The sequence below is a fragment of the Puma concolor genome, chromosome D2, assembly GCF_028749965.1.
Source record: "Puma concolor isolate L17-30 chromosome D2, mPumCon1.1.hap2, whole genome shotgun sequence".
NCBI classification, from domain to species: domain Eukaryota; kingdom Metazoa; phylum Chordata; class Mammalia; order Carnivora; family Felidae; genus Puma; species Puma concolor.
Window position 1 is genome coordinate 35,822,706 of NC_141677.1, and position 26,151 is coordinate 35,848,856.

Sequence of the window (26,151 nt, forward strand, 5' to 3'; positions counted from 1 at the left end):
GATCTGCCTTACAAGAAATGCTGGAGAGTTTTTCAAGCTGAAAGGAAAAATAGTAATTCACATTTATACACAATAAAACAAAGAGTACCGACAAAGGTAATTATGTAAATAATTATAAAAGATAGTTTCATTGCATATTTTTTCTCTTAACTCATTTAAAAGCAAGTCATACAAATATATATTTATAAATTAAAATATATAAACATAAAATTGTCTTCTTATCTCTATAATATATCAGAATGTAATATATATAACAATAACAGCACAAAGGGGGTAGGTGGCAACAAATCTGTATTGAAGTAGGAAAATGACATTAGATGGTAACTTAAATCCATAGGAAGAAATGAAGAGAACCAGAATGATAAATAAGAAGGTCGGTGTAACAAACTCTGTAAATGCATATTTACAGAGCCCTCTTTTCTTCTCTAAAAGACATAAAATTATATAAAATAATATAAAAGGAGTCTGCACATACACTTTTTTTAAATTAAGGTTTTAAATATTAATTCCAGTGTAGTTAACCTGCAGTGTTCTATTAGTTTCAGGTGTACCATCTTGTGATTCAACAATTCTGTATGTTACTCAGTGCCCATCATGATTAGCATACTCTTTAATCCCCATCACCTATTATTTTACCCATCCCCCCACCCACCTTCTCTCTGTTAACCATCAGTTTGTTCACTATAGTTAAAAGTCTGTTTCTTGGTTTGCCTCTCTTTTTTCCCTTTACTCATTTGTTTTGTTTCTTAAATTCCACACGTGTGTGAAATCATATGGTATTTGTCTTTGACTAATGTATTTCATTTAGCATTATACTCTCTAGCTGTGTCCATGTTATTGCAAAAGACAAGATTTCATTCTTTTGTAGGGCTGAATAACATTCCATAATATATATTTATATATATAATGTGTATTACTATTATTATTATTTATAATGTGCATAATGTGCATATGCTGAGTAACATTCCATTATATATATCATATGCATATATATGAATATATATAATGTACATAATTTGCCTATTGTAAATAACGCGGCAATAAACATTGGGGTGCATGTATCCCTTTGAATTAGAGTTTTCGTATTTTGTAGGGTAAATGCCCAGTAGTGTGATTATTGGGCCATATGGGAGTTCTATTTTTTATTTTTTGGGGAACCTCCATGCTGTTTTTCATAGTGGCTCTACCCGTTTGCATTCCCAGCAACAGTGCAAGAGGGTTTCTTTTCTCCACATCCTCATCAACACTTGTTTCTTGTGCTTTTGATTTTAGCCATTCTGACAGGAGTGAGATGATATCTCATTGTAGTTTTGATTTGCAATTCCCTGATGATGACTGATGGTGAGCATCTTTTCATGTGTCTGTTGGCCATCTGTATGTCTTTGGATAAATGTCTGTTCATGACTTCTTACTTTTTAATGGAATTGTTTGGGGGGTTTTTTTGGTGTTGAGTTGTATCAGTTCTTTATATATTTTGGATACTAACCCCTTATTAGATATGTCATTTGCAAATATCTTCTCCCATTCAGTACATTCCCTTTTAATTTTGTTAATGGTTTCCTTTAACATGGAAAAGCTATGCAGAAGCTTTTAATTTTGATGTAGCCCAAATAATCTATTTTTGCTTTTATTCCCTTGCCTCAGGAGACATATCTACAAAGATGTTGCTATGGCCAGTGTCAAAGAAATTACTTATTGTGCTCTCTTCTAGGATTTTATGGTTTCCTGTTTCACACTTATGTCTTTAATCCATTTTATTTTTGTGTATGATGCAGGAAAGTAGTCCAGTTTCATTCTTTTGCATGTTGCTGTCCAGTTTTCCCAACACCATTTGTTGAAGAGACTTTTTCCCATTGCATATTCTTGCATTCTTTCTTGATGATCAATAGACCATGTAATTGTGGCTTTATTTCTGGGTTTTGTATTCTGTCCTATTAATCTGTGTGTCTGTTTTTATGCCAATCCCATACTGTTTTGATCAGTACAGCTTTGTAATATAACTTGAAGTCTGGAATTTGATACCTCTAGTTTTCTTTTTCTTCTTTTTCATGATTGCTTTGGCTGTTCAGGGTCTTTTGTGGCTCTACACAAATTTTAGAATTGTTTGTTTTACTTCTATGAAAAATGTTGGTAATTGCATAGGGATCACATTAAATCTGTAGATTGCTTTGGGTAAAATAGACATTTTAACAATATTTGTTCTTCCAGTCCATGAGCATGGAATGTCTTTCAATTCTTTGTATCATCTTCAGTTTCTTTCATCAGTGTTTTATAGTTTTCAGAGTACAGGTCTTTCACCTCTTTGTTTATTTCTAGGGATTTTGTTATTTTTTGGTGCAATTGTAAATGGGATTGTTTTCTTAATTTCTCCTTCTGTTCCTTCATTATTAGTGTTTAAAAATGCAACAGATTGCTGTACATTGATTTTGTATCCTGCAAGTTTACTGAATTCATTTATTCCAGTAGTTTTTGGGTAGAGTCTTTTGGGTTTTCTATATATGGTATCATGTCATCTGCAAATAGTGAAAGTTTTACTTTTTCCTCACCAATTTGGATGCTCTTTATTTCTTTTTGTTGTCTGATTACTGTGGCTAGTATTGTGTTGAATAAAAGTAGTGAGAGTTGACATCCTTGTCTTGTTCCTGACATTAGGGGGAAAGCTCTCAGTTTTCCTCCCATCAAGTATGATGTTCGCTGTGAGTTTTTCATATAAGGCCTTTATTATTTTAGTTATGTTCCCTCTAACCCTACTTTGTTGAGGATTTTTATCATGAATACTGTACTTTGTAAAATGCTTTTTCTGCATCTATGAAATGATAATATGGTTTTTATCTTTCTCTTATTGATGTGATGTATCACGTTGACTGATTTGTGAATATTAAACTACCTTGCATCCTGGAAATAAATCCCACTTTATCTTGTTGAATGATGTTTTTAAATGTATAGATGGGTTCAGTTTGGTAGTATTTTGATAAGGATTTTTGCACTATATTCATCAGAGATATTAGCCTGTGGTTCTCCTTTTTAGTGGAATCTATCTGGTTTTGATGTAGAATAAATTTGGAAGTTTTCCTTCCTCTTCTGTTTTTTGGAACAGTTTTACACAAATATGAATTAAATCTTCTCTAAATGTTTGGTAGCATTTATCCATGAAGCTGTCTGGTCCTGGACTTTTGTTTGTTGGGAGTTTTTTGATTACTGATTCAATTCCATTGGTAATCAATCTGTTCAAATTTTCTATTCCTTCCTGCTTCAGTTGTGGTAAGTTATATGTTTCTCAGAATTTATCCAATTCATCTAGGTTTTCTGATTTGTTGGCATATAATTTTTCATAATATTCTTTTACAATTGCTTGTATTTCTGTGGTATTTGTTTTTATTTCTCACTTTCATTTGTGATTTTGTTTGCGTTTTCCTTTTTTTTTTTTTTATTTTATGAGTCTGGTTAGAGATTTGTCAATTTTGTTGATCTTTTCAAAGGACTTAGTTCCTGGTTTCACTGATTTGTTCTATTATTATTTTTTTTTTTTTTTAGTTTCTATATCATGTATTTCTGCTCTAATTTTTTTTTTTAATTTTTTTTTTCAACGTTTATTTATTTTTGGGACAGAGAGAGACAGAGCATGAACGGGGGAGGGGCAGAGAGAGAGGGAGACACAGAATCGGAAACAGGCTCCAGGCTCTGAGCCATCAGCCCAGAGCCTGACACGGGGCTCGAACTCACGGATCGCGAGATCGCGACCTGGCTGAAGTCGGACGCTCAACCGACTGCGCCACCCAGGCGCCCCTCTGCTCTAATCTTATTATTTCCTTCCTTTGGTTAGTTTTGAGTTTTGTTTGTTCTTCTTTTTCTAAATCCTTTAGGTGAAGGTTAGGTTGTTTATTTGAGTTTTTTCTTGATTCTTGAAGTAGACCTGTATTGCTATAAACTTATGTCTTAGAATTACTTTTGCTGCATCCCAAAGATTTTTGAACTGTTGTGTTTTCATTTTCATTTGTTTCCATTGTAACATTTTATTTCTTCTTTGATTTCTTGGTTGACTCATTCATTGTTTAGTAGCATATTATTGTGATGTTCACTCTTGATGCTGGTTCTGTTTCATATCTAATACATCTCTGTCTATGGTATCACTGTAGGGCTTGGGGCTCTCTGGTCAAACCCTAGTAGTCCTTCTTGGTTATTCTTTTTCCTTCACGAAGTCTTGATCTTTAAAGTATATCTGGAATGTATTTTTTCTTTTTTTTAAATCAATAATTATTATTCTATTATGAGACATTACTATTTTATTCCTGGCCTACTGAATTAACTGGTCTCCTTGCTTCTATTTTTTAACTCTTCCATACCATTCTCCACAGAATGATTGGAGTGATGTTTTAAAAATGCAAATCACCATAAGATACTTTGGTGTTAAAATCTCTTGCATAGCTACCAGTTGCTCACAGAATAAAGTCCATGTTTCATGCAATGATGTATAAGACCCTAAATGTCTTACGTCTTTTTCTTACAAGTCATATCATCTTATTTCACTACTTCTGTCATTGACAGTTCTTAAATATCCAAGATCTTTTCCTACTTAAGTCCTTCACTCTTATTCCTTCTTTCTAGAATGAACTTGAACCAAGTTTTCTAAGGGATGACTCATTGAAACCCTTAGGCTTTCAACTCAAATATCCTCTCAGCAAGACTTTTTCTGGTCACCTATCTAAAATTGCTTATCCTGCTTTCTGTGAACTGTTGTCATTGTTCACTTTAAACCCACACCACCTATCACATAATCATGCAAGTTGCCATTATTGAGTTATCTCATTTGGTATTACTTTGTCTAGTCCTTCCTCGAATACTAGCTAGATGAGAAGGTAAAGTAAGTCCTTTCCTGTCTTAAAGACCACATAGCCTGTAGCACTTACTATAGTGCCCAGTATTTAAAGTACATTCAATATGCATCTGTAGATGTTTTTCTTTTTGTATACTCCACGGTGCTGAATGTATATATGCTCATGTTCAGGTACATACCAATAGTCAGTATTCTTTTCTCCCTAATTGTATGTCTTCTATATAAAATTTTCCTCTTCATATCACAATCACTTCTTTAAAAGCCATTTTATATGTTCCACATAATGCCCCCCCTTTTTTTTAATGTTAAGTTAGACTGCCCAATAAGTGTTGACTGGATTTGCTACCTTTGATACATGTTCTAAACCAAAATTTAATTCTAGACCTTGGGGGTCAGCATTTTTCCAAGTGTGTTGAACTGTAATCCTTTATAAAATGTTATATGTAAAATAGGGAGCAATTTTTTATGTACTAAAAGCTGAGAAAGTTATTACTTCAGCTTTCACCATGATGACTTTAAGAAAGTTTATCAAAAGGATTATAGAAAGAACAGATTTATAACAACTGTCTGATATATAACCAGAATCCCCATGTTCAACTAAAACAGACTTGCCCTAGGCTTTCTAGAGCATAATGCCTTTAGCAAGTAGCTTTCAACAGCTTTTTCAGGAAGCAATATTTTCCTTCAGTAAAAGGGTCACTGTACTGTTTTTCTTTTTCCTTCTCCTGTCTTATCTTTTGAATTCAGGAAGTACTTTAAATTTACAGGCAGCTTTGAAGGCATGAAGCAAGTTCAGCCCCAGAAGTATTTCCTGTTATGGCATTAATCTAATTCCATGAAAGTAGAGCTGATTTTTCATCTGTAAAGTAGATAAAGTGCCTAGAGCAGCCGACCATTATTCTGGGTTATCATGATAAAGAGGCTTAGTTTTGACATGAAAGAGTTTATCAGCCTAACCAGTGGAAGATTTCATCCTTTTTGTTGAAAGATATATTAATGGATTATAATCTATCTTGGCTTCCAAAAGAAAGTTTGTCTTTATTTTAAAAGTGTTTACTTAAATCAGTAAATGTGGTTTTCATGTTTATAAAATGTGTAACATACAATGAATCAAACAAACATACTAAGGGCATCATATAAAATTAAATCTCTAATGTTGAACCATTTTATGTTCATTTAACATTCAAATTAATGTTCCAATTTGAAATAATCACAAATATGCTTTACAAATCAACATGGCTAAATTTCAATATATAGACACGTGTTATTTTCTTATAAGCATATATGTTTGTTATTAGTGACCCATGTTATTAAGTCATATAATATACAAATAGCTTTTTCATAACATGATATTTCTTTTAATAATTAAAGCTGGGGTGCCTGGGTGGCTCAGTTGGTTAAGTGTCTTACTTTGGCTCAGGTCATGATCTTACCATCCATGAGTTTAAGCCCTGCATCAGGCTCTGTGCTGACAGCTCAGAGCCTGGATCCTGTTCAGATTCTGTGTCTTCCTCTCTCTCTGCCCCTCCCCTGCTCATTCTCTGCCTCAAAAATGAACAAAAACATTAAGCAAAAAAATTTAATAATTAATTAAACCTATTTGTTTTGTTGACTAACTTGAATATATAATATATGCAAATAATATGTAATTGAAATAGTAGGGCTTTATCTCTTTCCTATATCTGTCACCTAGTTCACCACCAAGCTAAGATGTTTAGATTAACCCTACTGACTTAGTATAGGTTAAAGAATTTTTTAATTTGGAAATGGATTCCATATTCGACATATAGACACTATTTTCTTGATTAATAACAGTTTATTTCAGTACATGCTTACTATATACTAGTACATTACATATTTAGTCCCTTCAGTAGCCCTCTGAGTTAAATTCTGTTTTCCAGTTTAAAAATGCAGAAACTAAAGCTCAGAGAGGTTAAATAATTTGCTCAAGGTCACTCAACTCATAAGTTATAGGTTTGGGACTAAAATTCAGGTCCTCATTATAGGTTCACTGAAGTAAACCAGAATTCCCCAATTTTGCCTTTATACTTGCGAGGAACAAAAGACTCTATTGATCACTTATTTCACAATAATAAGAAAATTAAGTTTATCATATTTTAATGAGATGGTATTTTTCATTTTGTTTAATATATCTGAACTACTGATTCATGTTCATAAACCAAGATAAAGACATTGCTGTATCATAGATATGAATATTTTAAAAGTTAGATCATCTGAACATGGAAAGTCTCTTGCCTAATCAAAAGCATATGGAGTACTAAATTTAGGATTAGGAAATTTGGAGTTTTATAATGGTCTCACTAGTTGAAAGCATAATTATTTATGATCATTATTTTCTGAAGGGGATAGACTACTACCAGTCCATTCTATCATAGGGATTTATAAAAATAATATGAGATCAGATATTAAATGTATTAGTTTAAACATCATTCATTGAGTCTGCCTACTCTGTGTATCCTGTTAGGTAATGTGGCAGATGCAAACATTAAGGAAACATGGGTTCTGTCTGTATTGAGCTACCAGTTTTTTTAGGAAGGATAAGCTCTATTACAATATAAATTAGAATGGTAAGTGCTTACTTAGTATATGTGAGGGTCTCTAAGCTAAGCTGTCACAGGTGACAACTATAATTTCATCACCTTTGTACTAATTTTATAGCCTTAGAAACTCAAGACCTTACATCTGCTTTCTGACACACATGTATACACACATATAAAACAGAAGTGTTAATAAGCACATGAGAAGATGCTCAAAATCATTAGTTATCAGAGAAAAGCAAATCAAAACTGGAATGTGATTTGAGTTCACCCTTACCAATGGCTATAAACAAAAAGATAATAACAGGTGCTAACAAGGATGTAGAGAAAGTAGAACCCTCATGTACTGCTGGTAGGAATGTTTACAGTTCCTCAAAAGGCTAAATATAGAGTTACCATATGACCCAGCAATTTCACTCCTAGGTGAAATGAAAGCCTGTACCTACACAAAAAATTTGTACATGAATGTTCATAACAGCATTATTCATAATATCTGAAAAATAGAAATGTAAAAGGATGACTGCATATTTCTGTGAATATACTAAAAACCACTGAATTGAGCACTTCAAATGTGTGTGTTGTACGGTATATGAATTAGATCTCAATTAAGTTGTTATTTCAAAAAAAGGTGGTATTACAGAACTTTTAGACTACTTAGACTGCTTGGCATCCATAAAACCAAAGCATTCTAGAATTTAATATTCTGATATTTATCTGTAGTCTTATAACACATGAGTTTAGAGAGGGATACCTTGATGATATTTATAGTGTAAAAGTATTATACGGCTGTTCTGTTATCTTTATCAAACATCATGGAGTTAACATATTCATGTCACCATGGTCCTTATTGGTTAAATATATTCTAGTAGTTAGGATGAAAATCAAATGTTGGTAATCCAGTGAAGAAGAACTGATATTAGAAATTTATACATCCTCTATCACTTGCCTCTCCATTTCAGGTATATGCAACTGACCTAACAGTTAACATGATTATTTCTTTAGCACTTCATCAGACCATCCAGTGTGAACAAATGAGCAACATGCCCAAATTAATTTGTAATCTAGTTATCTGAGCTTAAAATTCATTTCCCCACAGAAATTAACCCCATGTACAAATGTGGGTTAATTTCCCACAATACTCTGTAAATGCTTAACACTTAAACGTAGCTAAATTGATACATTAATTAGGTAGGAAGCAGTGGATCTGTAGTCAAAGCAGAGAAAAAGAAGTCTCTTTCTTGATGGTTAATCCCGGTCTAAGGTTTTGCACTTTTTTTTTTTTTTTTCAACGTTTATTTATTTTGGGACAGAGAGAGACAGAGCATGAATGGGGGAGGGGCAGAGAGAGAGGGAGACACAGAATCGGAAACAGGCTCCAGGCTCTGAGCCATCAGCCCAGAGCCTGACGCGGGGCTCGAACTCACGGACCGCGAGATCGTGACCTGGCTGAAGTCGGACGCTCAACCGACTGCGCCACCCAGGCGCCCCTAAGGTTTTGCACTTTTAATGGGGCGTATTTGTCCATTTTGTGATAAACACATATTTGGGAGTTAGTAGCTTCACTAATCTTCTCTTTGATCATGATCATATAACTGATAGGAACATTTAAGGAGTAAAGATCTTTAAGTTATTCTTTACCCTTCCCTGGTAAAAATAAAGAGGTTCTTACTTTCTGGAGTAGTTTGAAGTGTTTATTAAAGTGAGTAGACATGGAAAGCAGTGAGGAATGGAGGGAGTATCTTTTAAGGCAGCTTCTCCTCTGGCAACATCTCTCCTATGACTATAGTATAAACATATAATTTATAATGTAGGAAAATGAAGATTTTGTCTTTTAAAGAACCATTCCTTTTTAATTCAGCCTTAAGGCTGAAGGGGTTTAGATTCTTTATCTTCAGCATCCAGCAATGAGTTTAGGGGTGGTGGTCATTAATATCTTGATCTATTACTTTCTGTAAAAAATACAATTTTTTCCTCTAGTGGTTCATTTGTCTGATTGCTTTATTTCTTGCGAGAAATCACAAAATCCATTTCCTGTGACAGTATAATAATTTTCTCAACATCTGATTATACTGCACATACACTCAGAAGATTAAAGATTTAGGCTAGAAAAGGATAAGAAGACACTGAGAGTAAACATTCTGGTAGAATTTATATTTTAATGTCATAATCACTAATTTAGAAAAATAAATATAAATAACGGGCCATAGTTTGTTCAATATTTTCATAAAGAATTAATTCATTATATGCACAATTAGTTTTTATACATATTACCAGTAATTTTTTTCAAAAAATTCTTTTCTCTCCCTATTCTCACATGAAATTTACTGATGGTTATACACAGCCTCTGTTGAAAAGGTACGCTGTTAAAATCAGCTACTCCTAGACTGACAAATCTTGAGTACTTAGTGGGTTAACATGTTAATAACAAGTGTGACTGTCATTAATGTAGATACAATTTCATTATTAACACCTTATGTTTCTTTAATGTTTATTTATTTTTGAGAGAGAGGGTGTGAGGTGGGGGCAGGGCGGGGTGGTGGAGGGCAGAGACACAGAATCCGAAGCAGGCTCCAGGCTCTTAGCTGTCAGCACAGAGCCTGATGCAGGGCTCAGACTCATGGACCGTGAGATCATGACCTGAGCCAAAGTCAGAGCTTAATGGACTGAGCCATCCAGGCGCCCCAGGGAAATGCATTTTAAACTTTATTTATTTTTGAGAGAGACAGAAACATTGTGAGTGGAGGAGGGGCAGAGTGAGAGAATCCCAACAAGCAGGCTCTGCACTGTGAGCACAGAGCTCCAGGTGGGGCTCAAACTCATGAAACTGTGAGATCATGACCTGAGTCGAAACCAAGAGTTGGTGGCTTAACTGACATAGGCGCCCCAACACCTTAAAGTTTCTTATTCTTTCCTTAAATGGAGAATTTTCTAGTTAACTAAGCAATTATTATGTAATTTTTATTTAATAAAGAATAAAGTGCTGCTGACAGTAATAATAATTCCTATATTTGTTTATAACTTGCTTTCATATCTATTCTTTTATATATTTTCTATTATTAATACAATACTTTTTAAGTGCCTTTGAGTGAAAGAAAGTGGTTGAAATGTAAAAGAAGTTTCTTGGAATGTCAGTAGTATCACATGTCTTATTATGTTTACACCTGCTTGAAGGAAAGAGTAAATTATTTCCTGAGAACCCCACAGCTATATAGCTAGTTCCACCTCTGATCTGCTCTGAGGCATTTAACCTCTCTTAACCCTGGTTTCCTTATTTAGAGGAAGTGGCTGTTGAGCCTTACCTAAATCATAAAGTGAGTGCAAGTAATTGTTTACTGAGAATTCTAAGAAAGGGTAATGGAAAATGTCAAGTATAAATGAAAGAGTTATAACTGCTCTTGTCTCTCAAAGGAATTGCAATTCACTCAATGAACTTTTATCATTTTTAAAACTTATACCTTTTTAAAAAAAGAACTGTTTAAATATGAATACATAAATGAATAAATATAGGATTTTGGTTTGTTGCTTCAGTAGTGACTTTAAATTAATTAAAGCATACATCTTAAGTGTATTTTTTATTACAGTTAAATAGTAAGTTATCCAAAACTCAGTAAATAATTTGGCAATAGATCTGCCAGGTGAATGCTAAAATAGTTGGTATGTACTTTAAAGGGCTTTAACTTTTTATTTTGTGCTGAATTAAGACTGATAATTTACCTCCTAGTAATTGCTTGAACTTTGGCAGGGGGAGGCGGTGGTCTGCCACTAATTGTATAACCCTTGTGTAATTTACTTATTTTCTCAGAAATCCTTCCAACCTGCCCCCTCCCCTTAATAGGGTGATGTTCATTTTTAATTTCCCAGAAAGAGATATGATATGCAGTTTTAAAAATCTATTTGCCACTCAAGCTTTTTTTTCAGAGAACTTATGGAACAGATTGTGAAATACTAGGCTAGGTTGCATGTGGAAAAATGGTAGCAGATGGTGGTAGAAAAGTAAAAAAGTCAGAATGACCTTATACTCCATGCTTAGAAGTATAAACTCTATACTTTAAGCAGTTGGGAACCATAAAATCCTCAAGAAAGAGTGTGATGTGAGACTGTAATTTGGAAGAATAGGAGTGAGAGGATGGGTAATTGTACATTTGCATTTAACCCTTTATGTCAGTGGTTCCCAGGTGAATGAAATATGGAAGACTAAGATCTTCATATATCTTCAGTTTTTTGTTACTTTTGGTATTTTGAAATATGTTGAGACAATTGTAAACTTGTTTCATCAACTGTATTTGCTCTAGTTTACAGATTACAATGATTTTAAGCAAATGTCTACATTGATTTTTGAAAGTCAAAATATATATGATTAGTCTTCAAGTAACCCATGTTCCTCACTCACTGATTTTTATTGAGGAAGCTTTGGGTTTTGTGTTTTGTTTCTATAATGGTTTACTGAAAGACTTCAAAGTCTTCTACCATTCCATTCATAATTTCAAACATCTTTTATTATGTTCATAATGATTGTTAAATTAGCAACTATAATATTTGCTATAGTTACTTAAATATCCTTCCACTATCCTATTCCCCCAGAAGAAGGTAAATTGGCTATGGCCTACTCTCAGATACCAGGGCAATGAATTGAGATAACTCTTAGTTTTGGCTAATATCCTACAACTCTGTGTCAATTTCCTACCTCAGTTCCCTCATCTATAAAAAATGGAGGTTATGATAGTATTTGCCCCAAAAGGTTGTAAAATGTCAACAAAAAATACAATTTAAATGCTTAATAAAATGGTCTAACATCATCAGTGCTCAAGGAATGATTCCTTATATTGTTAGGGAATCATTTCCTTCTAAGAGTCTATGATGCAGATGAAAAAATTGGAGCTTTGGAGTTAGATAGGCTTGTATTCAAGTGCTGATTCGGCTACCTAATAGCTATGTGACCCTGGACAACTCTAAGCCTCAGCTTTCCCAGCTAGAAATAGAAATAATGTTTGCTTCACTTAATTATGAGGATTAAATAAGGCAGCATATATATAGTACCTAGCATATAATAAATATTACTTACATGTCACCTCCTCCTCCATATAGACTTGCTTGCCCTCTTGCCTTGGCCCAGGAGGTTAAACAACTTTTACATAAAACCATGTCCTCTTTGTTTTTGACACCAGCACAAAGATCTTGAAGATCACCGGCAGACTTGAACTCCATAGGCAGAGGCCAAAACTGTCTTATGTGGGTAGAATATATTCTAACAGGGAAACCTTGGCTATGATTTTAAGGCCTTCCAACTGATCAGTCTGTCCTTCCAGATTATGAAGGATACTCCTTTACTAGATGTCAACTAATTAGGGGTTTTAACTACAGCTGAAAAATACATTCAGAGTAACTGCTAGATTAGTGTTTGATTGAATAACTGGAAGTTTGTAGCCTAGCCAAGATACAACATCAAAAACATCATTACAGAGGATAAATTTCTGCAAAATAAAGTAGTAAGTTCAGTGTATTTGGTCTTTATTTTTATGTATTATGCATGTTACATCATGTTGGATTTTTTTCTAACTCCTAATTTTTTAAGAATCTAGAAAACTATATAGCAAGTTTTTTGCTAAGAGTTTAAAAGGAAACAGAAGGCATCTTAAGTTTTTTCCAAATCTTAAATCTTAGTTCATTCAAACACTGCCAAAATCATTGTAAGGATTGATAGAAGAGGTAAAACTTGAATCATAAATATAGTTGGATTGACAGAAATGGAGTGATCTGTTCCAGTGTGTCATTAAGCATACATTGAGGCGGGAATATGTTGGTGACTAAGAGGATAAAAAGATGATAATATCAAGAGTACAACTAGACTGTGAGCTTACTAAAAGCTGGTGTTGTGTGTTTTTTATCTTTGTATTCCCTTCACTTGGCACAGTACCTAGAAAAAACTGTTCAACAATTGTTTGTTGTTTAAGTGGATTAAATAAAGAATAAAAGCATAACTTAAAACCTGTCTGTATTATAATGTGAACCATCATATGCATTCAGAGGTGATTGTACTTGAAATCAAAGCCCCATATTTAAGTTAGTTAAGAATCAATACAGTCCCATTTCCTAAATTGGAGAAAGCCATTTTCTAGCGTATCCTCCCTCACAAGAATGTGAACCATCTGAGGACAAGAATTATTATGCTGTTTGGGATCTCTTCTTAGTGCTTTATTGCTTTGCATTTAAAAGATACTTAATAAATATTGCTTGTTGAATTCACTAAAAATTACATGCAGAAGAAATCCAAACTTAGTTTTGTAATACATCTCCTTTGAGCTGAGAGAAACCAGAATATTTTAAATGTATCATGTAATCGAATAAAGAATAGTAAGCTGATTTTTTAGTGTTCCTGTTTTTATATATTTAAAGTTTATGTTCAATTATTTTGCCTTAAAGAATTATAAAATTTCTCTGAAATTTTCCACAGGCTTTCTGTGGAACAAGACAAAGAATATAAAGGAAAGTTGTAGTTTTATCCTGCTGAGTACAAATATTTGTTTGGGGATTAAAGGCTTAGGATATAAATGGTGTAAAGATTAATTAACTGTGCTATCTTTTTACCTTCCTGTCTTATTTGTAGGTCAGTGGTCTGTTAATACACATAAATTGCTTTATTTCCCATTGTGTTTCCACTTCTAAGTGTTAGAAAAATGTCAAAGGAACAACAACTGGATATCCTTTCTCTTTTTTTGTGCTTTTAAAATTTGTAAGAATTATGGCTCTACTGCTTTTTTTCCCAGTTAAATTAATTTTTCCTGGTATTTTATCAAAAAGTTAAAATAATAGCTCTACTTGTTTTATGATTTTTTTTCAATTGATCCTAATTTTGTAATACCAGCCCAGTAATGTACAGACATTTCCTTGTGTGGAATGGGAGGGAGCAAAGAATATCTTATTCTGATGGCTTCTTAGTGATTTTATTACTAGAAAGATAAACACTGCTTTATTGTCTATTTTCACCAGTAAAGTTATCTGCAAACTGGGTAACAAAATGCAGAGCAGTGTATATACTTTCTCACTTTTTCCCAAAGAGACGATAAAAGCAGTGTTCCTGTGGAACAATTGGGTAACTGTACTTTTTCTTGGTGAGTACTGGTAGCTTTTATCACATGGCTATAGATACAGTGAAAAATGCTGATGATGAAAGATGAGTATAATATCTATTCCTTGAAATGTGACTAAAAATTTAGAAGTGAAATCTATTTTTCTGAGGTGACATCTAGATTAGCAGTTCATTTTCATTAGATGCCCTGATTCACTTTTCCCAGCATTTCAGTAAAAAAGATGGGGGCGGGGAGGTAGAAGGGCTAATGTATAGCAAAGCTACTAAAGTGACTATTTAGGTATTTTATTCCATCTGTCATAGCTTCACTGGGAATAGGAATTTGGCACAAACGGATGTAATTCATTCTCTTTTTATAAAGAAGCGAATGATAAAACTATCCTAAAATGAAGGAGTAAAATGAGAGAAAGAGTGAAAGGAAAAAAAATACAGGATTCTTTGGAAAAATATTAACATAATTCTTAATGTAAAATAATGATTACATTAATGATTATTTACTTTTTCCTGTATTTGGTATTTAGGGGAAAGAGGCATGAAAGAACTTGATCAGAGCCAGTATGTTGATTAAATATCTCAATTGCCTGTTTTGCTTGTTCATGATGGACCAGCCATAATTAATTTTTCATAGTGTAGACATGGTGTGTTCCACAAAAATTAAGTTACATATAATCATGTGTGATTAAAAAATGATACACCTTATTTGAACAAAAATATTTTAGTGAGTTTGCAACTAAGACAATAGATTTGGTTGACAAGAAAACGTGATAGATACATTTTAGATACATGAATTTAAAATTTTGAGATTAACCTTTTGTCTGCATTTGGATTATCTCATTAGCTAGAATATAGATATAGACATTCTTTCTACTTATTGACTGCATCTGAAGTACTTACTTATGGTAAAAAGCTTTGTGGTTCTGCCTTCTTTAGAACTGTTAATAATTTGCTATTTCTTACAGAATTTTTAAAATCAGTTTGTAATTGATCAATACACATGAATGTGGGAAGAAATGAAATTAGATATACAAGCTTTGTATTTCAAACCATGTTATAAAACCATGAATTTATAAATATAGAAACACAATCCTTTGATATTTATCAGGAAATTTATAAATGAGAGCTTCATATTACCATGGAACAGAAATAAGAATTGTATCCTGGTGTTTTTGAGAACAGTCTTTCATGGCAAGTTCATTCTGGTTGAACATTTTCCTTCTAGTTTATGTCATGATTGACCACAAATTCTTAATATAGATATTTGATTTTAACTGCCTTATATGCATAGTGGTTATAATTAGAATAGCTCTTAAATGAAGAAATTCATTTGGAACAAGTAATAGACAAATTTCTGGTTTGCCTCTTGCCATAGACTATTAAGAATTTTTTCTCTTTTTTGGGTTATGATAACCACTGAAGTTTTCAACAGTGATAGTGGTAATATACTCATAAAAAAAGAAACGTCTAGGTTTTGTTATAATAAAAATTAGAAAAACTTACATCAGCTTCATAACTTTATAGGTGCTTATACACAGACACTTAATCAGATGTATTAATTTTAAATTGTCTTCATTTTGCTGTTATTTTACTTTCTGGTTATTTACACAAATCATGGCTTAACATATGGGCAAGTCATTAGTCTCATGGTAACAGAGATAAAATTCCAGCAGATCTTATAAATCTTTCTGAAAATCACCCAAACAAGATGATTCTTAAAAGGTCAAGAAGTTATTAAATTTTAAAAGTATGAACACCTGGTACCATGCAGATGTTTTATTGAATTTTTTAAAAGAAAAATCCAACTGGTGAACAGCTAATTTGCTCAACATTTAGGATGCATTTCTTAGGAGCAAGAACATGCATCCCATCCCCTTGACTATGGCTCTAATTACCTCAGCTTGGGCTGATCAATATTTGATCTTTTTCCCACCGTGCAAACATGTTACTTTGACTGTCTCTTTCTCTTCCTTTTGGATAATTTGCAGCCATGTGAGAATGGTTCGTTTTGTTTGTTCTCTCTGGCTAGAGGCCAGGGGTCTCTTATTAGTATAATGCAGTTCATTGATGTGAATTTGTTGATCTCCTGGGTAGTTTTTCACAAATTTAAGGCAATTAAAAGCTTTTATATGGCATTTTACTTGAAGTTATTAGTGGTCTTTCAGTGATTTTGCTTTTAAAAATTACTTCATCATTTTATGATTATTTCCTTTCCTTCTCATTTCTCTCCCCTCCCCAGCCTATAAAATTCTAGAAAAAAGGACTGAAACAACCATTTCATTGATTGATTTCATAAAAAGTAACAACTCATGAACTTGTAATTTAATAACTTAATAATATTTTAATTAACACAGTTTTAAAAGAACTAATGAAATTTTTGGCTTTGTTTTATAAGACCTGTTATATTCATGATAGAAGCCATAATGAATTTGGAAAACAATGACAAGAATTGAATCTAAAAATTATTTAGTAACTGCCAAAAAACTTTAAAATCATATATATATGTATCATGTATATATATGATTATATATATATATACACATATATATGTATATAATTTTTCTTTTAGTGAGGCAGAACACTTTGTAAATTGGAGTTTTACTAAAATCTTAAAATTTTCTCATAGGTAGCAGATGTCCATGTTTCTTTCCTTAACTTTTGCAGTGAATGGACCTTTCTTTAGCACATCAGAAGTAAGAATGTTAAATGAAGACCACCTAAGTCTTTGGGGCTGCTACAACACTGATTAGATAAAAATTGTTTGGCTTTATTTATACATAGTAGGAATCATTGGTGCCATTTCTTTATTTTTTCCCTATAAAAAATTGATTATTACAATTGTTTTCTTGGTGTTTGTTAATGGCATAGGTTCAATTACAGTACTTGATTCAATTTGTTTCATTAGTATACTTGATTATTTTGAAAAAACCATCAGTAGAGTACATTTGAAATAACTCGGTAAAATGTTTAAGTTATTACAATGAGTATATGAAATGTAAATTACTTATGGAAATATTCTTGATCTTTAAGATATAGGTCAATATAATAAATATTTATTAGGATTTATTAATATTTATTTATGCTATGTTAAGATAATATTGTATTGGTTAAGAGGGTATACCTTGGAGTTAAACTATCAGGATATAAAATCAAGTTTCAGTACTTACTACCTGTATAACTGGGAAATTAACTTCTGAACCTCACTTTTTTCATCTGAAAAAAGAAGATAATAATACCTACCTTGTAACGATAAAATGAGATAACATGTTCATATTGTCAGAACAGTGCATGGCCTACAAGAAACACCAAATGTTTTCTATGAAGATATTTTTGTTATTTGCCAGACTCTGTGTTAAATTTTATATATATTTATTCCAAAGTTAAGTAAAAGGAATGCCAAAGAGAAAAGTTGGATCCCAATAAAAAGAAAAGCTATATATAAAAGAAATAACACATTTGAGTAGTAACTTTTTTGGTATAATAAAGACAGTTCTTTATAGTTCGCTGGAACAGAACAATGTACAAAGCAACCTCACAGTTTAGAAGAGGTGGTTAACTTTTGCATTTATGGTTAGAGTTCTATTGAGTAAATAGCATCTGCCAATTCCTTGGCTGTTTAGGAATACCTTAGAGAACTAACATTCTCATTTATACCATCAGTAGAGTGATTTATTAATTCAAGTGATATGATCAGAACCTCTAGTTTTGATTTGGTGATTCTTAAGTGACTTTTGTTTGTGTAATATAGGGAATATTTAACTTCCTTTTCGAAAAACATTGCTTCATCTAAATTATGTGAATATTTCTGTAATGATTTTTATTATCATACATTGCAATGGCATGGCTTTAGGACATGCAAAACTATACGCTGCCTCTTCCTCTAAGCACACCTTTAAGGGAGAATTTAATTTAAAATCTTTTGGGCGTTCAATGGGTTAAGCAGTTAAGCGTACAACTTAAGCTCAGGTCATGATCTCAAGTTCGTGGGTTCGAGCCAGCATCAGGCTGTGTGCTGATGGCTCAGAGGCTGGATCCTGCTTCAGATTCTGTCTCCCTCTCTCTACCCTTCCCCCACTCACACTCTGTCTCTCAAAAATAAATAAATGTTAAATGTTATTTATTTATAATAAAATCTTTTGACTTCCAAAAAAAACCTTTCTTTGTCTGGTTTCTACCTGCCTGCCTTCATACAGTGTTCTCCCAGCTCTAGTCACACTGGACTTCTAGATTTCATTCTTCTCTGCTAGAACAACTCTCATATTCCCACCTTCCTTTACCTAGTTAACTCTACAGTTCCATCAGATTTTGTCTCAATCATCACTTCCGTACTGGCTCACTTCCATTTAATACACTCTTTCTCCAAATCCATGTGGCATTCACAGTTTCAACAACAAATATTAAGTGAGTCCATATTATTTGTGGATACCAAGTATACTGCAGAAACAAAAATCCTTGCTTCCAGGGACCTTTCATTCTAGAGAGGCAGAGGTAAGGAAAGGAGTAGGGTGTAACAAATAATTATATAGTATATATTTAGGTGGTAGTAAGTATTTTGTAGAAGAATAAACCAGGGAAATTAGTTAGAACTTAAATTTTTTTTAATGTTTATTTTTGAGAGAGAGAGCGCGCGAGTGAACATGGGGGATGGGCAGAGAGAGAGGGAGATACAGAATCTGAAGCAGGCTACAGGCTCTGAGCTGCCAGCACAGAGCCTAATGTAGGGCTCAAACTCATGAACTGTGAGATCATGACCTGAGCTGAAGTCGGATGCCCAACCAACTAATCCACCCAGGCACCCCATAAATCAGCTAGAATTTAAATGGCAGGGAATAGGGGTGCTCTCTTCTAAACAATGTTCTTGGAAGATCTCTTCAAAGAAAGGACTTCTGGCAGAGATTGAAGTTATTTGAGGGGCAAGACATTTGTGTGTCTGAAATACCAGTGTTCACCCAGGCAAATGTAACAGAAAGTAAACAATGTTTGATATTTTTGAGAACCAAGAACTGTTTGTGATGAGAGGAGAGAGAATGTTTTGTGGCCCTAAAAACAATGGTTAACATATAACATGTGATCAAGTACATTTTTATTGAATGACAGACTGATAACTTGAAATATTGGCCCAGATCGTTGTTATTCTCTTGGCAGAACAAACAAACTGTTTATTTTTTAACCATTTTCTTAATCGACCTAAACCCCTGCCTTTCAAACCGGCTGGAAAAATATCAGGGGGATACCACATCTTCTTGAATATTAAATAAAAGTAAGTAATTTTTAAATTTTGCATGAAAACATTTTAATGCAGTATTTCCATGACTTTTAAAAATTAAAATTTATTCCTCAGATCCATCATGTTCCCACCACAGCCCAATTTGAAGTTACTGCTCTTTTCCGTCATCCAGATGTGGGTACTCTGAGACTATTCCAAAGAAAAATTGTATATTCTCATTCGGTTTGGCTTTGGAAATCTTTTTATTGCTCCATACTTCTAGTAAGGCGGAGATCCAGTTTGGTATAGACATTGTATACATGACACCTGTACTACCAGCTCCCACTTGTCTCAGTTCCCCAAACAAGTAATAATAAATAGCTTTCTTTGCCATACTGCTTTTGGAAATACTCCTCTATCTTACCTTTAGGACCATTTAGTGGTTCTTCCCTAACCATAGGGTTCTTTTTTTTTTTTTTTAATTAATTTTTTTTTTGAAGTTTATTTCTTTCTTTTGGGGAGGTGGCGGGGGGAGAGAGAGTCCCAGGCAGGCTCCATGCTGTCAGCACAGAACCCGGTGCAGGGCTGAATCCCATGAACCATGAGATCATGACCTGAGCCGAAATCAAGAGTCAAACACTTAACCAACTGAACCACCCAGGCACCCCTAACCATAGAGTTAGAGTCTTTTGATCACATAAAGTTTAATATGGGATAGAATGAGAAATTATTAAACAAAACTTGATTATTTTCTTTAAATATATACATGTATATACTCTACCTTAACATATGGTTTAAAGTAATTTTTTTCCATATAAAGTAATATATTCCATGAGAAAAGAATTTCATTTCCAAATTAGCTGGCAAATACAAGGTCAAAAATTGAACAGATTTCTTTACTGGAGGACAAAACCCTTTTTTCATAGAATATCTTTTTGCATCTCAGGGGAGACTAGAGGTTAGCAGGACACCATTTGGAACATACTCATACAAAAAGTCAGCTTTTGTAGTCAGGAGTCAAACATTTTCACTGCTAAAAAATAAGGCCGCTATATTTTTTTTCTCCTTGCTTAATTGCTATGCCAACCTTTATTGGTTATTTCTTGTCTCCCAGTGATTTAAAAAGAAAAAAATATCTAAATATGTTCCCACCCCCAACACCACCCCCATGATCATTTTTTTGTTTATAGCATCCCTCTAAGAATATTTCTCCTCATAATTACACTTAACGCTTTAAGAAATACAAGACAGTCTGTTTTGTTTTCAAATTTCAAATTAGAAAGAGATTTGGGTTTGGAAGCTTGTTTCTCTCTATGGCTACCTAACTGTTCCTCTACCCCAAGGGGAAAATACTGTGAAAGAACACCTGCTATTGAGCACTCTTTGAACATTATTCTCTCAAACTTACCCCAGATAAAGCAGTTTTTGATAGAAAAACAAAAAAGTCCTTGTGATACCTCTATGTACCAAAAGGTCCTTTTGACATAAGCTATGTGATACTAACACACACACACACACACACACACACACACACACACACACACACACACACACCCCAAACTCATTTCAGTTGCTGGTGGTAGTGGGGAGGTGGTGCTTATTCCATTTATTGTGCTTATGCGTCTGTTGTTTTGCAATTGTGAAATTCCAGACATCAGTATATCCAATTTGTCAGTTGTATTTTTACTTCTTGTCTCACATGTATAGTATTTTTGCTTTAAAAAAAATTACATGAATATAAAAAGATTGTAGTTGTTTCATGTTTGTTAATTACATTTGATTTTTTTATAATACAAATAATGGAGAGGTTCCTGTTCAAAGTTGCTTAGTTTTTCCTGAAATTTCAGTTAGGATTTTATGTTCAATGTAACGGTTTCCATCTTACACAGAGTGCCAGGTTATCCTGTTTCTCTTATCCGTACTATGTACAATTTATATACTTTGTTGCAAACACTATAGGATAAGCACAGTTGTCCCTAAAAACATGAAATCTGCAGGATTTTTGTTTATTGTGCCTTTTCCTCTGTGAAGTTATTCCTTCAGGGTGACATGATGTGACGTGGATCTTCTCGTGAAGTGTTCCTTTTATTCCATTAATTACAAACAGCTTAAGATAATATTTAAAATAAAACTATAATGATTAGTCGTTGTAGTCTCCATTTTATGAGAATGCCTTTGTCAGAAATTATGTCATCACAATGGACTGTTAGCCAGGAAGTTCTGTCTAGCAGATGAATGAATTAGGAGTACTGAGTTTCTAATAAAAGACACTATTGTAATATTGAAATACTGCTGATGTGGGTTGCCAATTTTCTGTCTTTAAATTTACAGAGCATCTTCTGTGATTAAACTGAGGAATACTTAGAGTAAGTCCTTGGAGTAAACCAACTATAAACTTGAGAAGCCAGAAATAGAAAATGATATTTCCTTTTAACAATGCCATTTAAGTTCCTAACTTTTCTTGGTTCAGCTGCCAGACACTTGTTCCTTTGTCTCAAAAACTGTTAGCAAAAACCCGTAAATATACTTCTTCCTTTACCCAGTTAATATCTGATTTTATCTGCACATTGATTATATTTTAAAACTTCTCGCCTTCCTAATCTGAATGGCTTATATAGCCCTCTATTGTCATAATTGTCAGAAAAAAGACTTTGATTCTTTATTTTGGAAAAGAGAAAAGTCCTAACAATACTGTTTGCACTTGTTTTAATTATTTCCTTCCAATTTAAAATGTGGAAAATTTAAATATCTCTCTAAAATCTATTCTGTATGTCAGTGCTAATTTTTTTCATAATTACCACTGCAGTGGTCTTACAAATATGCATTCCCTTTATGACTGACATAGAGCTTGTTACATATAGTAGGTATTCGGTATAATGGATGATGTATGGAACACATACATTTTCAAGGCAAATATAACTCTGCTGTTGTTTCATCAACTTTCTTAGCTGGATTTATTTTAACAGTGCCAAGACTTCATGACTTTTTACAATTAATGGTAAATTCAGTATGCATTATCTGTAGTAAACATAGAAAAATGTTTCTGAAACATTGCTCCCCAAGTCTTAGCTTCCTTACTAATAAAATATCTTATCTGTACTAGGGTTTTATTGTACAATAATTATAGCATTTTCATGTGCTGTATCATAACCTGTTAACTAAAAATAAATGGGTACTTAAAATGGAAAATGAAATTATCCTGTTGCTTGAAATATCTTAACTCAGGTTTTATTACAGGTTGCATATGGTATCTGTTAGAACTTTGAACCTATCTTGGTTGTTGAATTATTATGTGGATTAACTGTTGTATTTGAGAGTTCTTGACTTTAAAAACATGTCTGTTTTAAATCTTATACAAATGCCTTACAGGTTTTGAGAACAGTCTAATCTCTTTGTTGTGTGTCTTTTTTGTTTGTTTTGTTTTTATACCAGAACTCCAAATTCTAAGCGCCAGCCAATTTGTAACATTACTTTGGATAGTTTTATGATATCATTAATATATTTTTAAAATTAGATAAAATCTATCTAAGTTATTGACCTATTGTAAGGAACATGAAAATGTTTTTAACAATTTGGAAAACTTAGAAGCATATTAAGAAAAAACTCATTTATTATGGTACTCCCACAAAAAATACAACCCTTTTTCAAGAGTACATTTGAAGAGCTTTTCTAAAATTCTGTAGATCAATCTGTAGAGAAAAAAATATAGGAAGAAAAGTTTTAAAAAATGTAGAGAGACCACATTTTCTCCTAAAACCAACTATTGAAGCTTGGGGAAATAATTCAATAACTAATGTATGTTTCATATCTAATTTTAAAAATCCACATAATTTTTGTGTTTTCACCATCAGGTAGAGTCTTACAATTTAGCCTTAGCTGAGTCATCCACTTCAAAATGAAAGAACAAGATAGTTCATTGCCATTCACAAATTTAACTTTTCATAGCTTGGCTCACATTTGCCATGATCTTAAATAATGAATGAATCTAATCAACTGTTTAGCATCCAGTGTGATGCTTATCAAATAACCATAGCTCTTCTGAAATGTTAAGAACTTGGATTCTTCCTGAAAAATAACCTTTGAATAAGAAGAGAAAGTAGGGGGGATTAAAAAAAAACTGAATAGCTTTATATATAAAGGAAAGAGGACTCTCACATAGGATAAAAACAGAAGTTTTAATTAGCATATCCACAATTCATGGATGTAAAGTTGTGATATTTCTCAAAGCTTTCTTCTGGAATTCCAAGATAGTGATGACTCATATCATCAGTAAACGTGGGAAGGAAAAAAAATTAAACAACTAAACAACAATGAAAGTTCTTGAGGAATTTCTAGCTAATGCAATTATTTTATCTTTGTATATTTTTTAAGCAAAGAACCTCCATGTACTGTTTTACTCTTTACCCAAATGCCAGTCTTTTGTACATTTTCAGCTGTATCTCTGTGTTTTTCCTTTTTCCCACAGTTATTAGAAGGCTAAAATAAAATCTCTGTTGTGTAGCTTATGACACGCATTTAAGGTTTTATTCTGTTTTCTTCTTTAACTTTTAGTCATGGTGTTATCTTTTTTACATCCTTCTAAATCAACTTTATCCTCAAGGAATTAGGCAAACTGTAAATAAAATACTAGTAAAACTCAAGGAAATGTTCCTAGATTGTTATTTGAGAACATATAGATCCTAAATGTATTATAAGAGAAAAATCATAAGTGAACTTCATAAAGTGGTGTTTACTGAATTAGGACTGTTGCTTTTATGATTGATCTGAATTGTGTATTCTTGGACACCCAAGGATTCCTGTACATATGTGTTACTTATGCTTCCAAATTTCTACACATAAAGTATTTGTATTCATGAACAAGACTATGAAGAAAAACTTTGGGAATATACATAAGATATGTTTTATACACAGCAATCAACTTTTCCTCTCTCTGGAAATTTTTACCTTTATGAAAAAGGGTAAGAGTGTGCTGTTAGTTAAAATAAGAATCTATAAATACATGAAATAATGATATTTACTGTATATTTGTTTCTGTCATACCCTGAAAGAATATTTCATGAGTTTTTAATCACTTTTACTTAAGAGATACAGATGAAGTATTCAAAAGATAACCTTTAGAAATGTACTTAAATTTAAATGTTGTTTTGTATGCCTAATTGATTTCTGTTAAAGGTTTACTATGTGCCTTGTGCTTTTCTAAGACGCTGAAAATATAGGAGTAACCAAAAACATTACAAATTGCTACCCCCAAGGAACTAACATTTTAGTGGGTAAAGACTTTAAACAAAATAGTATATTATATGATAGTAAGAACTATGGAGAAAAATGAAACCGAAAAGGAGGCTAAGGAGTCCTGGGGCTTGGAGAGAGGGGTTGCACTTCTGAATAGGACTGTGAGGGAAAAATCTCACCCAAAAAGGTAACATTCAAATAAAAATTTGAAGAAGTACAGGGTGCCTGGGGCTCATTCAGTTAAGCAACCGACACTTGGTTTCAGCTCAGGTCATGATCTTATGGTTTGTGGGTTCCAGCACCACATCTGCCGGTGCAGAGCCTGCTTGCAGGCTCTTTCCCTCCCCTGCCCATGCTTCCTCTCTCTCTTTCTCTCAAAATAAATAAATCTGAGAAAAAAAATTTTTGAAGAAGTTAAAGGAACCAGTCATGGACATATGAGGGAGAAAAACAACCTAGACACAGAGAATAAATAGCAAGTACAAAGGCTCTATGCCAGAAGCATAACATATTTAAAAAACAAGGAGTCTTCCTAAAACCATTAATACACTATATGTTAACTAACTGGAATTTAAATAAAAACCTTGAAACAAACCAAACAAACAGACAAAAAGAAACAAGGAGGCTAATATGGCTAGAGTGGAGAGAGCAATGGGAAAAGTAGCAGGAGATGTAGTTATGGAGGGAAAGAGTTGAGGGGCATGTTGAATAAGACTTTATAGGTCATTGTAAAGACTTTATTTTTTTTTTATTCTGAATGAAATAAAAAGCCTTTAGAGGGTTTTGTGTAGAGAAGAAACATAACCTGACTTATATTTTAGTAGGGTGATTCTGGCTTCTATGTGGGCGAGGAACTGAATGGGGAAAATATAGAAATAGGGAGATCAATTTGGAAGCCATTGCAATAATCCAAGTGAGAGAGATGGTGGATGGATTAGGTCATTAGCAATGGAAGTGGTGAGAAAGAGTGATTAGGTTCTGAATATAGTTTGCAGCTAGATATAAAAGAATATCTTATTGGATTGGAAGTAAGGTATTCGAGAAAGAAAGAAGTAAAGATGGGACTTCCATGAACTGAAATGAGGGAAATGGGGAGAATTTGGTCTAGTTTTATATAAATTACGGAAACTTTTAGTCTCATAACCCAGTATCCTGTGGCTAATGTATACTCCCTGTCCATAGTGAGTGATAGGTTTGACTAATTTAATATTTCTCTTTGCCTCAGACTTGATTTGGACTT

General features: G+C 33.1%; 1 protein-coding gene and 1 long non-coding RNA gene across 6 annotated transcripts in view; both read left to right on the forward strand.

Moving 5' to 3' along the window:
- Positions 1 to 26,151, forward strand: part of ADK (adenosine kinase) — a 524,109-nt gene that overhangs the window by 281,016 nt on the left and 216,942 nt on the right. The window lies entirely within an intron of this gene.
- Positions 6,187 to 18,584, forward strand: LOC147575990 (uncharacterized). The gene is made up of 2 exons (XR_015241647.1): positions 6,187 to 8,653; positions 8,885 to 18,584. It is a non-coding gene; the product is annotated as an uncharacterized LOC147575990 (long non-coding RNA).